This window comes from Gorilla gorilla, chromosome 18 (genome assembly GCF_029281585.2).
Source record: "Gorilla gorilla gorilla isolate KB3781 chromosome 18, NHGRI_mGorGor1-v2.1_pri, whole genome shotgun sequence".
Classification (NCBI taxonomy): Eukaryota; Metazoa; Chordata; class Mammalia; order Primates; family Hominidae; genus Gorilla; species Gorilla gorilla.
Window position 1 is genome coordinate 28,300,768 of NC_073242.2, and position 13,144 is coordinate 28,313,911.

The 13,144-nt window shown below is 43.5% G+C and overlaps 1 long non-coding RNA gene across 2 annotated transcripts; it reads right to left on the bottom strand.

Moving 5' to 3' along the window:
- Positions 1 to 646: 646 nt before the first annotated feature.
- On the bottom strand, positions 647 to 4,418 carry LOC101131206 (uncharacterized). 2 transcript variants are annotated; one of them, XR_004067591.3, is made up of 3 exons: positions 4,274 to 4,418; positions 3,877 to 4,034; positions 647 to 1,017 (listed from the first exon to the last, which is right to left on the bottom strand). It is a non-coding gene; the product is annotated as an uncharacterized lncRNA (long non-coding RNA). The 2 variants fall into 2 exon arrangements; XR_008672618.2 differs by lacking the exon at positions 647 to 1,017 and adding an exon at positions 1,580 to 1,671.
- Between the last annotated feature and the right edge of the window lie 8,726 nt (positions 4,419 to 13,144).

Genomic DNA, 13,144 nt, shown 5'->3' on the forward strand with positions numbered 1-13,144 from the left:
GATCACGAGGTCAGAAGTTCGAGACCATCCTGGCCAACATGGTGAAACTCTGTCTCTACTAAAAATACAAAAATTAGCTGGGTGTGGTGGCAGGTGCCTGTAATTCCAGCTACTCAGGAGGCTGAGGCAGGACAATCCCTTGGACCCGGGAGGCGGAGGTTGCAGTGAGCCGAGATCGTACCATTGCACTCCAGCGTGGGTGACAGAATGGAATGAGACTCTGTCTCAAAAAAAAAAAAAAAAAAAAAAAGAAGCCCTAGATTTCGGTTGTGTTGGTTGTAAAAGGAGAGACCAAGTAAGTGGGGGTTGAAGTCAGATTAGAGCAAAAGTGAATGGCAGAGAGTAGTATAATGTCCATGAAGGGCTGCTAGAGTCACCGTGATCATAGCCCAAGCAGAGACAGGGAAAGGAAGATGTGAGCAGAGTTTGGGGTCTCGAACAATGGAGGTTATTCGTGCAGCCCAGGAAAGGCTCCCCAAAGCCAGGATCAACCTCCCTTGCAGGCGGTCCCTCATGGAGGCATGGCCAGGCACCTTAGATTTGAGACCAGCTATGTTGCTGCTGACCAGCTGTGTGACCCTGGGCTGGTTTCATTCCATACAATGGGAGTGCCAATGGCTGCATGCATGCAAAGGCCATCTGAGGATAGGAGGAAGCAATCTGTTGAGCACCCGTGTACCTGAGTGTCATCACCTCCCAAGGGCATCCTTCGTTCCAGAGTTGGCACCTTGGAAGGCCCTTGGTCACTGAAGGCAGTGATGATGGTAACAGCAGTAAATCATCATTTACGGCTGATGAGGGAAGGCCAGGGGTAGGACTCCTAGGTCCTGGATAAGAATGAGGGTCTGGGCACTCCTGGGGACAGCTGAGTGGTAGGACTCCTGGGTCCCCAGGGGGCAGGTCCATCTTCAGTGGCATTGGGCCTAGGCTGGGATGCTGAGTTATCCACTGGAGCATCAGCAGTACAGGCAGGCACAGAGGCAGTGGATCCATCGGAGGTGGCAGGTGTAGGATCATCTGGTGAGCAAGTAGAGTCACCAAGCCTGGCTGACCACTGCCCCCACTACTACCCCCACTACCCCCACTATCCCCACAGACGATGCCCTGTTCCTTGCCTCATGCTCCGGCAGGGTACAGGCTCGCACCTGGGGCCTCATGGAGCATCTCTCTAACACCTCTGTGTCCTGGTCATTGAATGGGCACTTGAGTCACCCAGGGCCATTGGAACAAAGAGGAAGAATCAGGCCCCACGATGTTTTGGGAGAGTGTTTAGCACAGGAAAATGCACAGAATACATGCACGACACGGGGGCACTGTCAGTGTGGGAGCAATAGTTTACAACCTCCAGCCCTAATCTGAGCACTCTCACCTATGCAATCTGAAAGGAACAGGAGACTTGCAGGAAAGACAGTGCCTGGATTTAACTTAAAGGAACTAAAATGTTGGAATTTTTACTCTTGGTATCCTTCCAAATCAACTCTCTCAATGTTCCCATCCTCAAAACTATCATATGGGGTAACTGAGGCAGTCAGAGATTTACTGACTCAATGTCACTCAATTGATTCTGAGTTCACTGCTGATTACATCTGACCAAACTGCTTTTTCTGAAGTCTACTCTGTTTAATCATGCTGGTGATGATTTTGTGCAGCTCTGGGACAAACTCCACCTGGCTGAAGATAAAGCAAATCTGCGGTGACTTAGTCCTCCTGTCATTTCCCATCAGTTTCCCACTCTCCTCCTCTGCCCCTCCACAGTCTCCCATGCAGGCTGACACCATATGACGGCCTTAATGGAGTCCACCGAGTATTTCAGGTTCTCTCCTGGGCCACTTGAAAGTGGATGTACCCATGGGATTTGCTTTGACCCAGGAGATGTGAGTGGAAGTGAAGCGTGTCACCTCGAGGCAAAAGAGTTGGGAGCCATTGAGACTGGCCACCCTCTCCTTCATCTCTTAGAGCAGCTGACAGCTCCCATATGGAGGCTGCTCCTTTATTCTCATGGCAGGATGAGGGCATGTGGGGCACAGGGCACAGGAGAGCCATAGAGGATGTGCAGCATGGGCAGGAAAAGAGCCTTCAGTGGTGTACATTTCCATCGTTTGGGGCTGTTTGTTACCTACAGTGACACCTAGCCCATCCTAGCAGACATGCACCATCTACTCCACACTCTGTGATGCAGACTAGCCTGCCATCAGAACATGAACTGGTGGTCAGACACATGTAGGTTTCAGTTCCAGCTCTGCCTCTTATTGACTGTAACCTCAGGCTTAACTTTCAGTCTCTGAGCCTCAGTTTCAACTCTGTAAAATGAGGTGGCTATACCATCTCAGGTTGCAGAGAGAATTAAATGAAATATAAGTGCATGTAGAGCATTGAACCCAGGGCCTGGCACACACAGTGAGTACACAATGTTAGCCATGTAGCTTCATAATGCATACTGATTGTCAATATTCAGACAATGCAGTAAAGTGTTACCAAAAATAAAAGTAAACTTATATGCATATGTATTCTTTCAATCTTTATTTTTAAACAGGGTAAAACTATGCATATTCTTTCATAGCCAGTGTTTTTCTCTTCATAGTATATTGTTAAAATAATTTTATCTTGGACCGGGTGCAGCGGCTCACACCTATAGTCCCAGCACTTTGGGAGGCCGCGGTGGGCAGATCACGAGGTCAGGAGTTGCCACGAGCCTGGCCAATATGGTGAAACCCCATCTCTACTAAGAATACAAAAATTAGCTGGGCACGATGGTGCACACCTGTAGTCCCAGCTACTCAGAGGCTGAGGCAGAGGAATTGCTTGAACCCGGGAGACGGAGGTTGCAGTGAGCCAAGATTGTGCCACTGCACTCCAGCCTGGGCGACAGAGTGAAACTCTGTCTCTCTCTCTCTCTATATATATATATATATGTATATGTGTGTGTGTGTGTGTGTGTGTGTGTGTGTGTGTGTGTGTGTATCTATATAAATCTCAAAAATAAAAGATCATTTTTGAGATTATCATTTTAAAAGACAAGATAATGTTCAACTTAATGACTAATTTAATTATTACTATTGGACTTTTTGTAGACTGCACAGAGCATTCAAAACAAATGAAGGAGAATAAAAAATATGTATTACATGTTGTAAAATAAATGTGATGTGGTTAATTCTTTTATTCAAAATTATAGAACATATATATGTACTGTAGAATGTATTTCTTATTATGAGTCATGTTAAAAAGTAGTTTAGAAGCTGTTGATTTGAATTTCCTTTTCAAATTTTGCAGGATAATTTTTTTTTTTTTTTTGACAGAGTCTCGCTCTGTCGCACAGTCTGGAGTGCAATGGCGTGATCTCGGCCCACTAAAACCTCCACCTCCTGAATCTAAGCAATTCTCCTGTCTCAGCCTCCTGAGTAGCTGGGACTACAGGCTCACACCATCATGCCCGGCTAATTTTTGTATTTTTAGTAGGGACGAGGTTTTGCCATATTGGTCAGGCTGGTCTTGAAGTCCTGGCCTCAGGTGATCCACCAGCCTCAGCCTCCCAAAATGCTGGGATTACAGGCATGAGTCACCATGCCCAGCCTAAACTTGGCAAGATAATAAATAACCTTTTTAAGTGTCGTTGGGCATTTGTCTGGTTGTTTTTCTTTAGGTTACCATGCCAGCAATGATTCCTTTTGAGTTTCTGACAGAAGATAGTGGTTTTCATCCAAATAAGTCAACTACTCTACCCCATCCCTAAGCCACTTGTATGGAAAGAAAAAGAGGAAGAAGCCAGTACTGTGACTGCGTAAGCTTCCCCCAGCATCACCCGCTATGAGATGTGTAGCAGCTGAGACCCGGGAACTGCTCAAGGGCACCAGGCCCCATCTGTCTGCACTCACTCACCTTCCTCAGGTACTCGCATGGGCATGTCACTGACTTTACGTGCTGCTGCAGCTCCTTGGTGAGCTGGCCCTGGTCATGGGACAGGAACTGTGGGGTCAGGACAATAGAGAGCTTCACCATTTGCAGAATGAGAACAGGGGCTCATGATGAGTGCCAACCTATTAGACAATTTAAAAAAAAGTGTTGAATGCGTGGAAAAACAAGGTGATGTTTGAGTCTATAGTGGTCAAGGGCTTCAGAAAAGGACAGAACCAAGTTCAAATTCCTGTCTTTGAATTTCTACTTCATGCCATGCAAAATTACTTTACCCCTTTTAACCTCAGTTTTCTTCTGTGTGAAACAGGAACAATAGTTTCATTCGTCATTCAGTTTCTCTCAAGGTTTCATGAGATCATACCTATAAAACATCCAAGTCATTTAAATGTATCATCATTTCTGTCATAATTAGTGGGATCCATTTCACTATTATTGGATATACAGTTCTGTGCCTGAAACCTACAAAAAAAGAAAATGTTAAGTCTAAAAAGCATTAGTGATTTCTCATTTTTGTATTATTAATTATAACCCTATTTAATCACACAAGGCCTTGTCCATGGCAGGTGCTCAATAAACACTTGTCGAATCAATGCATGTTTAGATTCTATTCTGTTTAGATTCTACACTGTTTAGATTCCATTCTGCCTCCACCAATTATTAGCTGTGTGATCTGGGTAAGATAATTCACCTCTTTATGTCTGCACTTCCTTCTCCATAAACTATATATAATGAGAATGCTTAGCTCATTCGGTTGTTGCGAGGGGTGAATGATTTGGCACACAGGAGGGGTTTGTTAAACATTAGCTGTGATGATCTCCTTCCAAATCTTCATTTTCAGAGCCACAGATGAGGCCATAGTGCAACCAGGTGACCTTAGAGTGTAAGTACACATGATCGCCAGCTATGCTCTGTCTCCACCATAGGTCCAAGACTGGGTAGTTCCACCCTGGAGGCTTCTGCTGCATCTGCCTTCTCAGTGCTCACCTAAGGACTTTTGTATTTTCCTCCTCACATCCCCACAGATGGGGTTCAGGCTGCCGGACACAGCTGGGTGATGCCAGGGCAGTGGCCACCCGTGCCAGCCCTGTGAGGTAGCTGGAGGATCATTGTTCCTTCCTTCTCAGGCTCTGGGCAGATGCCAGGGCTGGGGTGACCCATGCCGTCAAGTTTCTTGCTTTAGTGGGCCACATTTTCCCTTGGCAAAGAGGGTAAAGGTCACAGGATGCCAGAGAACTGTGACTTCTCTGTGCCCTGGGCCCAAACTATGAAGACCTGACACACTATGCTAAAAGTCCAAGGCTGGGTGCTCCCCAGCGCTTCTTGCCTCACCGCTTCTGCTGACGGAGGAATGAATACTATGTCCTCCCAGAGCTTTGGGAGCTTGTAGCAAGCAGCCTCCCCAGCACAAAATCTCTGGGAAACCTCTAACTGTGTCTGAAACATTAGTGCAAATGTTGCATCCTATTTCCCATATGTCCGCATGTTTTAGGAAAAAACCCTCAATTTCCTAAATATGCAAGAAAAATCGATATTGTAGGACAATGTGACTTTTTAAAAAATGTTATTTAAAAATCTTCCCCACCTAATTTTCTGCCCTCCAAGACTGCCAAATACTTGTTGAACAAATATTATTAAAAGCCTACTACGTGCCAGCCATGATTCATGGTCTTGGGGACACAGCAGAGAATGAACTGACAGGATTCCTCTCTTATGCAACTCACATTCTTATATGATAATGATAAGGGTTAACATTAATTAAGCTGTCACTACGTGTTAGTCACGGTGCAGTCATTCCCACATATTATTACACTTAAACCTGCTAGCAAGCTTGCAAGGTAGTTAGTTGTTTTTCCTTTAAAAACTGAGTCTCAGAATGATGAAGCACTTTGTCCAATGTCACACAGCTAGTAAGTGTGGACACCTTGCATCCAATCAATGCCTGTCTCATTCTAAAGGCCATGTTATGTGTTCTCCAGCCCACGGAGAATAATTTTAACACAGTCAATGAAATTTCTACACAACAATGTTCTTGTCTCAAGTCCAAGAATGCCTCCTACACCTCCTATAATACTGGCTTTCTGGTGAGTAAAGATGCCATTCTCATGTGTAATCAGGTGGCAAATGGAGATATGACCAAAGTAACCATTTGCCTACACTCATAACCCTGTACACACTCTTCCCGTGTCGATTCAATTCAAGTACCCCTTTTGATCACTTAGCAAAACTGAGCTTTAAAAGGGTTAAGGTTTTTATATCCATGTAAGTTTCTGTATTGCTTTGGAAGTCTCTGGTTAAAGGAATACTCTTTTAATAGTGACCTGTAATTCTGTTTTGATCAAGTGTTTTCAAACTTGACGTCTTTGATGGGTTTTTCCAGTGTCAAAATCCTAAATCAAGTCTTTTTGGCTTAAAATTAACTTTGGGATTTTTCAGCTGCGTCCCTTGGGGAGTCTAAAGAATGTATGTCTCATCTTGAAGAGGTATTAAGTGATTTGATTTATTTGGTAGATTAAATGGGTGGGCATTGTCAAATGTGGTGATACTGCATGGGAGGGCACTGTCAAGTGAGGTGACATTAGATCTCATCTCAGTTATATTTATGGGTATGTTGTTGATATACGTGTTCCAAAAATTACACACATTTATACAAATTTAAGATGTTATGATTTGTAATTTTGATAGTTATGCTAAATATTTGCTAAAGTTATATTTGTATAAACATGTCATGAATGGCTGGGCACCGTCACTCATGCCTGTAATCCCAGCACTTTGGGAGACAAAGGCAGGTGGATCACCTGAGGTCGGGAGTTCGAGACCAGCCTGACTAATAGGGTGAAACCCTGTCTCCACTAAAAATACAAAAATTAGCCATGCCTAGTGGCACATGTCTGTAGTCTCAGCTACTCGGGAGGCTGAGACAGGAGAATTGCTTGAACCCAGGAGGCGGAGGTTGCAGTGAGTCGAGATCATGCCACTGCACTCCCGCCTGGGTGACAGAGGTAGAATCTATCTAAAAAAAAAGTTATTAATTATTTCTGAAGATTACATGAAATTTATAAAAGTCTGGTGGTCCTGACATGATGCTCTCAGTCATGATTCTGATTACTGTCTTAAAATGCCGCATTTAAGTAATTAAATTTCCTTGTGAACTGGGAAGTTTCATCAGACTTTTATCATAACTATTGTTTCCATCATCCACAGTTACTGTTTCGAATCTTCTCTAAAAATATTTGTAATTGGCAATAGTCCAAATTTTCTTTTATTTTCTTTCCTGTTTTTGAGACACAGTCTGGCTCTGTCACCTAAGCTGGAGTGCAGTGGTGGGATCTCGGCTCACTGCAAGCTCTGCCTCCCGGGTTCATGCCATTCTGCCTCAGCCTCCCAAGTAGCTGGGACTACAGGTGCCTGCCACCACGCCCAGCTAATTTTTTGTATTTTTAGTAGAGACGGGGTTTCACTGTGTTAGCCAGGATGGTCTCAATCTCCTGACCTCGTGATCTGACCACCTCGGCCTCCCAAAGTGCTGGGATTACAGATGTGAGCCACCGCGCCCGGCCTAATTTTTGCATTTTTAGTAGAGAGGTTTCACCATGTTGGCCAGGATGGCCTCGATCTCCTGACCTTGTAATCCGCCTGCCTCGGCCTCCCAAAGTTCTGGGATTACAGGCATGAGCCACTGTAACTGACTTTTTTTCTTTTCTTTTTTTTTTTTTTTTGAGACAGAGACTCACTCTGTCACCCAGGCTGGAGTGCAGTGGCATGATTTCGACTCACTGCAATCTCCACCTCCTGAGTTCAAACAATTATCCTGCCTCATCCTTCAAAGTACCTGGGATTACAGGTGATTGTCACCATGCCCGGCTCATTTTTGTATTTTTAGTAGAGACGGCGTTTCGCCATGTTGGCCAGGCTGGTCTCAAACTCCTGGCCTCAACTGATCCACTCTCATTGGCCTTCCAAGGTGCTGGGATTATAGGCATGAGCCACCACAACTGGCTCAGTAAGTACGTTTTTTATTATCAAAAAAGAGTAGTCTATGATTGGCGTATTCTGTGTAGAATGTATTTTATTGATGTCTTCTATTTTTATAATTTCTGAGTTAAGTACTTTTTAATGAATGCTTTTTAGTTTTGGGCAGATTCAGTTGACTAAAGCCCCTCATTTCCCAGATACATGAAATAAAATATTTGGCTTCTTTTCCAATTTCACACTGATGTTATTTTGTGAAAATCAGTGCTTTAAGATAAATCTTTATACTTTAGGGTAAACATGAGAAATTTGATCTAATATTTAATATTTATTCAGTTCTACACTTTATTAAATTCTACACCAGCAGATTTAAAAATTATGTAACTATCTCAAGAAGTTTCACTTGGATGTAATGGTTCACGCTTGTAATCCCAGCACTTTGGGAGGCTGAGGTGGGAGGACCACTTAAGGCAAGGAGTTTGAGATGAGCCTGGGCAATACAGCAAGATCCCATCTCTATTTTAAAGAAAAGTTTCACTTTGGGAGGCTAAGGTGGGCGGATCACAAGGTCAGGAGATCGAGACCATCCTGGCTAACATGGTAAAACCCCATCTCTACTAAAAATACAAAAAATTAGCCGGGCGTGGTGGTGGGCGCCTGTAGTCCCAGCTACTCAGGAGGCTGAGGCAGAAGAATGGCGTGAACCCGGGAGGCGGAGCTTGCAGTGAGCTGAGATTGCACCACTGCACTCCAGCCTGGGCAACAGAGCAAGACTCCGTCTCAAAAAAAAAAAAAGTTTCAGCAAATTCCACCTAAGAATTCCACCAGAGTTCTGTTGTCTCCAATGTCATCTTCCACAGATTTCAAGTTATGAAGCCCTGAACTGTTAATTTATCTTGAGAATGTATATTTAAGCTTAATTTAAGACTATATACCTAAAAATTGAGCATATAATTTGTATAATTTGTTTATGTAAGTTTCTGTAAGTCATAAGTATGTAGTTTCCAAGTGTATAATTTATCTGAATGTAATAGGCATTAATATATTTTACATTATCGGGACCATAGTACAGAAATTTCTAAATGGTTTGTTAAATAACTTGTTATTTGCGTTGTTGTAAAAGTAGTTAATACAATGGAAAAACTCGTAATAAGAAGATACAGTTTAACATCAAAAAGTTTACCCAAGGTAATTATGAGTACTACCTGGCAAAACTTCACAGAAGCTGTGGTATCACTTTTATGATAGAAGAATAGTGTTTGCATTTTGTGTAAAAGTACTTGGGGCTGGGCGTGGTGGCTCATGTCTATAATCCCAGTGCTTTGGGAGGCGAAGGCAGGTGGATCAGCTGAGCCCAGGAGTTTGAGACCAGCCTAGGCAACATGGCAAGAGCCTGTCTCTCCAAAACTACAAAAATTAGCCAAGCATGGTGGTGTGAGCCTGTAGTCCCAGCTACTTGGGAGACTCATGCAGGAGGATCTCTCGAGCCCAGGAGGCAGAAGATGAATAAATAAATGGATGCCACTGAATGAGATGAGGTCTCTCTTGAAGGAGAGAGCAAAAGAGATTTAAATAATAATTATAATAAGGCTGGGCGCGGTGGCTCACGCTTGTAATCCCAAAACTTTGGGAGGCCAAGGCAGGCGGATCGGTTGAGGTCAGGAGTTCAAGACCAGCATGGCCAACACGGTGAAACCCTGTCTCTATTAAAAATACAAAATTAGCCGGGCATGGTAGTGCATGCCTGTGGTCTCGGCTACTCAGGTGGCTGAGACAGGAGAATCGCTTGAACCTGGTAGGCACAGGTTGTAGTGAGCTGATAAATATAAAAAGTATTAGAGTACTAACAGAGGAAAGTTTCCACTGATCACCTTTTAGCTTTAAATAATGCAGAAGCATTTGCCCAGTTTACTTGTAATTAAAAATCATGCATCATTCACAATTTATCAGTCTTTTTTGTTTGTACAATAACTAATATAGTTATTCTCTTTTGTCTGTATTTTGACTGGTTTGGTGAGAGGGAATTAGGCCACTTGAGAGTTTGTGTGTTTAAAATTTTCTGGCCAGGCACGGTGGCTCATGCCTGTAATCCCAGCACATTTGGAGGCTGAGGCAGGGGTATCACCTGAGGTCAGGGGTTCTAGACCAGCCTGACCAACATGGAGAAACCCCCATCTCTACTAAAAATACAAACTTAGCTGGGTGTGGTGGTACATGCCTGTAATCCCAGCTACTCAGGAGGCTGAGGCAGGAGAATCACTTGAACCTGGGAGGCGGAGGTTGTGGTGAGCTGAGATTGCGCCATTGCACTCCAGCCTGGGCAACAAGAGCGAAACTCTGTCTCAAATAAATAAATAAACTATCACAGCATAAAGTAGAGGGATATTTCATTACTATCTAGTTAAACTGGTTAATGCAGAAAGGAAGTCTGGAAATTCCAGTTTTAAAGTAAAATTTTGGACATTGTAGGATTGATTATTTGGCATAGTTATGATGTTTGTTCCTGCATTATGGTTTTGTTGGCAGAGCAGCCTCTAAGGACCTGTATATTTTCTTCTAGACTCTATATATTCCCCGTCAGTATTAGTTGCATGGTCAAACTGGCAAATTTTACCATAGGTGTAAATAATAGAGAATGTGGAAGAATAGTGAATAGTGTCAGAGATAGTTAAAAGTCCATACAGAAGTAGGGAGGGTAATAAGTAACAGTGGCTCAGACTAAATATTTGTTGAATAAATTTTTTAAAAAACAGGCTACCTAAAATTTGTGTTGAAGATATGAATGAATGAAGTTTCCACACCCTTATGTGGAGTCCTGATAAGTAAGCAACAATAAGGAAGGGTCCCCAGGTTGGGGAGAGCCCGAAGTTGAGGAGAATAATGAACAATTATTGTATGAACAATTGTTAGAGACAGCTAATCACAAACAACCTGTGGGTACAATGACCTCATTCCACACGTAGCACCCTTAAGCATGACCCTATAAAACTTTTCTCCAGCCTTGCCTCTTTGCAGGTAGCCCCTTCTCAGCTGAGCTGCCCATTGCAACATATTTTCATAATTTATCTAATAAATCTGCCTTTCTTTACCTACAACTATCTTGGTAAATAGCTTTACCACCTGCAAAACCGACCCTAAGTAGTTGCTACCCGATATGGTTTGGCTGTGCCCCCACCCGAATTTCATCATGAATTGTAGCTCCCATAATCCCCATGTGTCGTGGGAGGGACCTGGTAGGAGGTAATCGAATCATGGGGGCAGGTTTTTCCCATACTGTTCTCGTGATAGTGAATACATCTCACTAAATCTGATGGTTTTATAAAAGGCAGTTTCCCTGCACATGCTCTCTTGCCTGCTGCCATGTAAGATGTACCTTTGCTCCTTGTTTGCCTTCCACCATGATTCTGAGGCCTCCCCAGCCTTGTGGAACTGTGAGTACATTAAACCTCTTTTCCTTTATAAATTACCCAGTCTCGAGTATTTCTTCATAGCAGTATGAAAAGTAACTAATACACTACCTGAGACACCTTAGGAGATTTGTAATAGCTGTAATGCCAGGTCCACCATATTTTTAGCATAAAGCAAATGTTTACCCATGATATGACTGCACAGGCTTTCAGCTGGAGCCATAGCAACTCAAGTAGTAACCCTATCTTAGTCTGATTAAAAGTAAATATTAGTCTGGGCATGGTGGGACATGCCTGTAATCCCACTACTTGGGGAGGCTGAGACAGAAGGATTGCTTGAGCCCAGGAGTTTGAGACCAGCCTGGGCAACATGGAAAAACCCCGTCTCTACAAAAAATACAAAAATTAGCTGAGCATGGTGGCACACACCTGTAGTCCCAGCACCTTCGGAGGGTGAGGCAGGAGTATCTCTTGAACCCAGGAGGTGGAGGCTGCAGTGAGCTGTGATCATGTCAGAGGCATGTGAACCAGAGCAACTCCATCTTAAATAGGAGCTGGGAAAAATGAGGCTGAAACTACTGGGCTGCATTCCCTAATGGTTAAGGCATTCTAAGTCACAGGATGACATAGAAGGTCAGCACAAAATACCAGTCATAAAGACCTTGGTGATAAAACAGGTTGCAGTGAAGGAGCTGGCCAAAACCCACCAAAACCAAAATAGTGACAACAGTGACCTCCCATCATCCTCCCTGCTACACTCCTACCAGCACCATGACAGTTTACAAATGCCATGGCAACATCAAGAAGTTATCCTATATGGTCTAAAAAGAGGAGGCATGAAAAATCCACCCCTTGTTTAGCATATCATCAAGAAATAACCATAAAAATGGGCAACCAGCAGCCCTCGCGGCTGCTCTGTCTATGGAGTAGCCATTCTTTTATTCCTTTACTTTCTTTTTCTTTTTTTTTTTTTTTTGAGATGGAGTCTCCCACTGTCACCCAGGCTGGAGTGCAGTGGCATGATCTCGGCTTACTGCAAGCTTCACCTCCCGGGTTCACACCATTCTCCTGCCTCAGCCTCCAGAGTAGCTGGGACTACAGGCGCCCGCCACCACACCTGGCTAATCTTTTTGTATTTTTAGTAGAGACAGGGTTTCACCGTGTTAACCAGGATGGTCTTGATCTCCTGACCTCGTGATCCACCTGTCTCGGCCTCCCAAAGTGCTGGGATTACAGGCGTGAGCCACCGTGCCCCTCCTCCTTTACTTTCTTAATAAACTTGCTTTTAATTCACATTGCGGGATCACCCTGAATTCTTTCTTGTGCAAGATCCAAGAACCCTCTCTTGGGGTCTGGATTGGGACTCCTTTCCTGTAACTATCATGCCACTGCACTCCAGCCTGGGCAACAGAGTAAGGCCCTGTCTCAAAAAGAAAAAAAAAAAGTAATATGACTTAATGCACTCATTTTGGAGGGTAAGTCTCTCAAAATAGGCCTTTCACCGGGGGAAAATGGTAAAAATACTCCCTGGTAATTCAAGAATTGCAGACTCCTGAGATGCTGCTCATATTAGCTGAACACTTATCAATACTTCACTTTTTTCCATATATACTCAAGGAACAAGTGCTATTTAAAGTGTTTCACTCTGCTGTGCTAGGTGCAAGACTATAAAGAGTTGTGAGGATCAATACTTTTATGAAAACCAATGTCATTCTGAATATAGTTTCAGATGCTAGTGCAAAGGAAGCTCTTGGTATACAGAAAAAGTATGCAACAATAAATTAGGCATGGTTGCTTCCATTTTCTGCCTCACATACTTTTTTTTTCATGGTTAAAGTGATATAATGTCTATGATA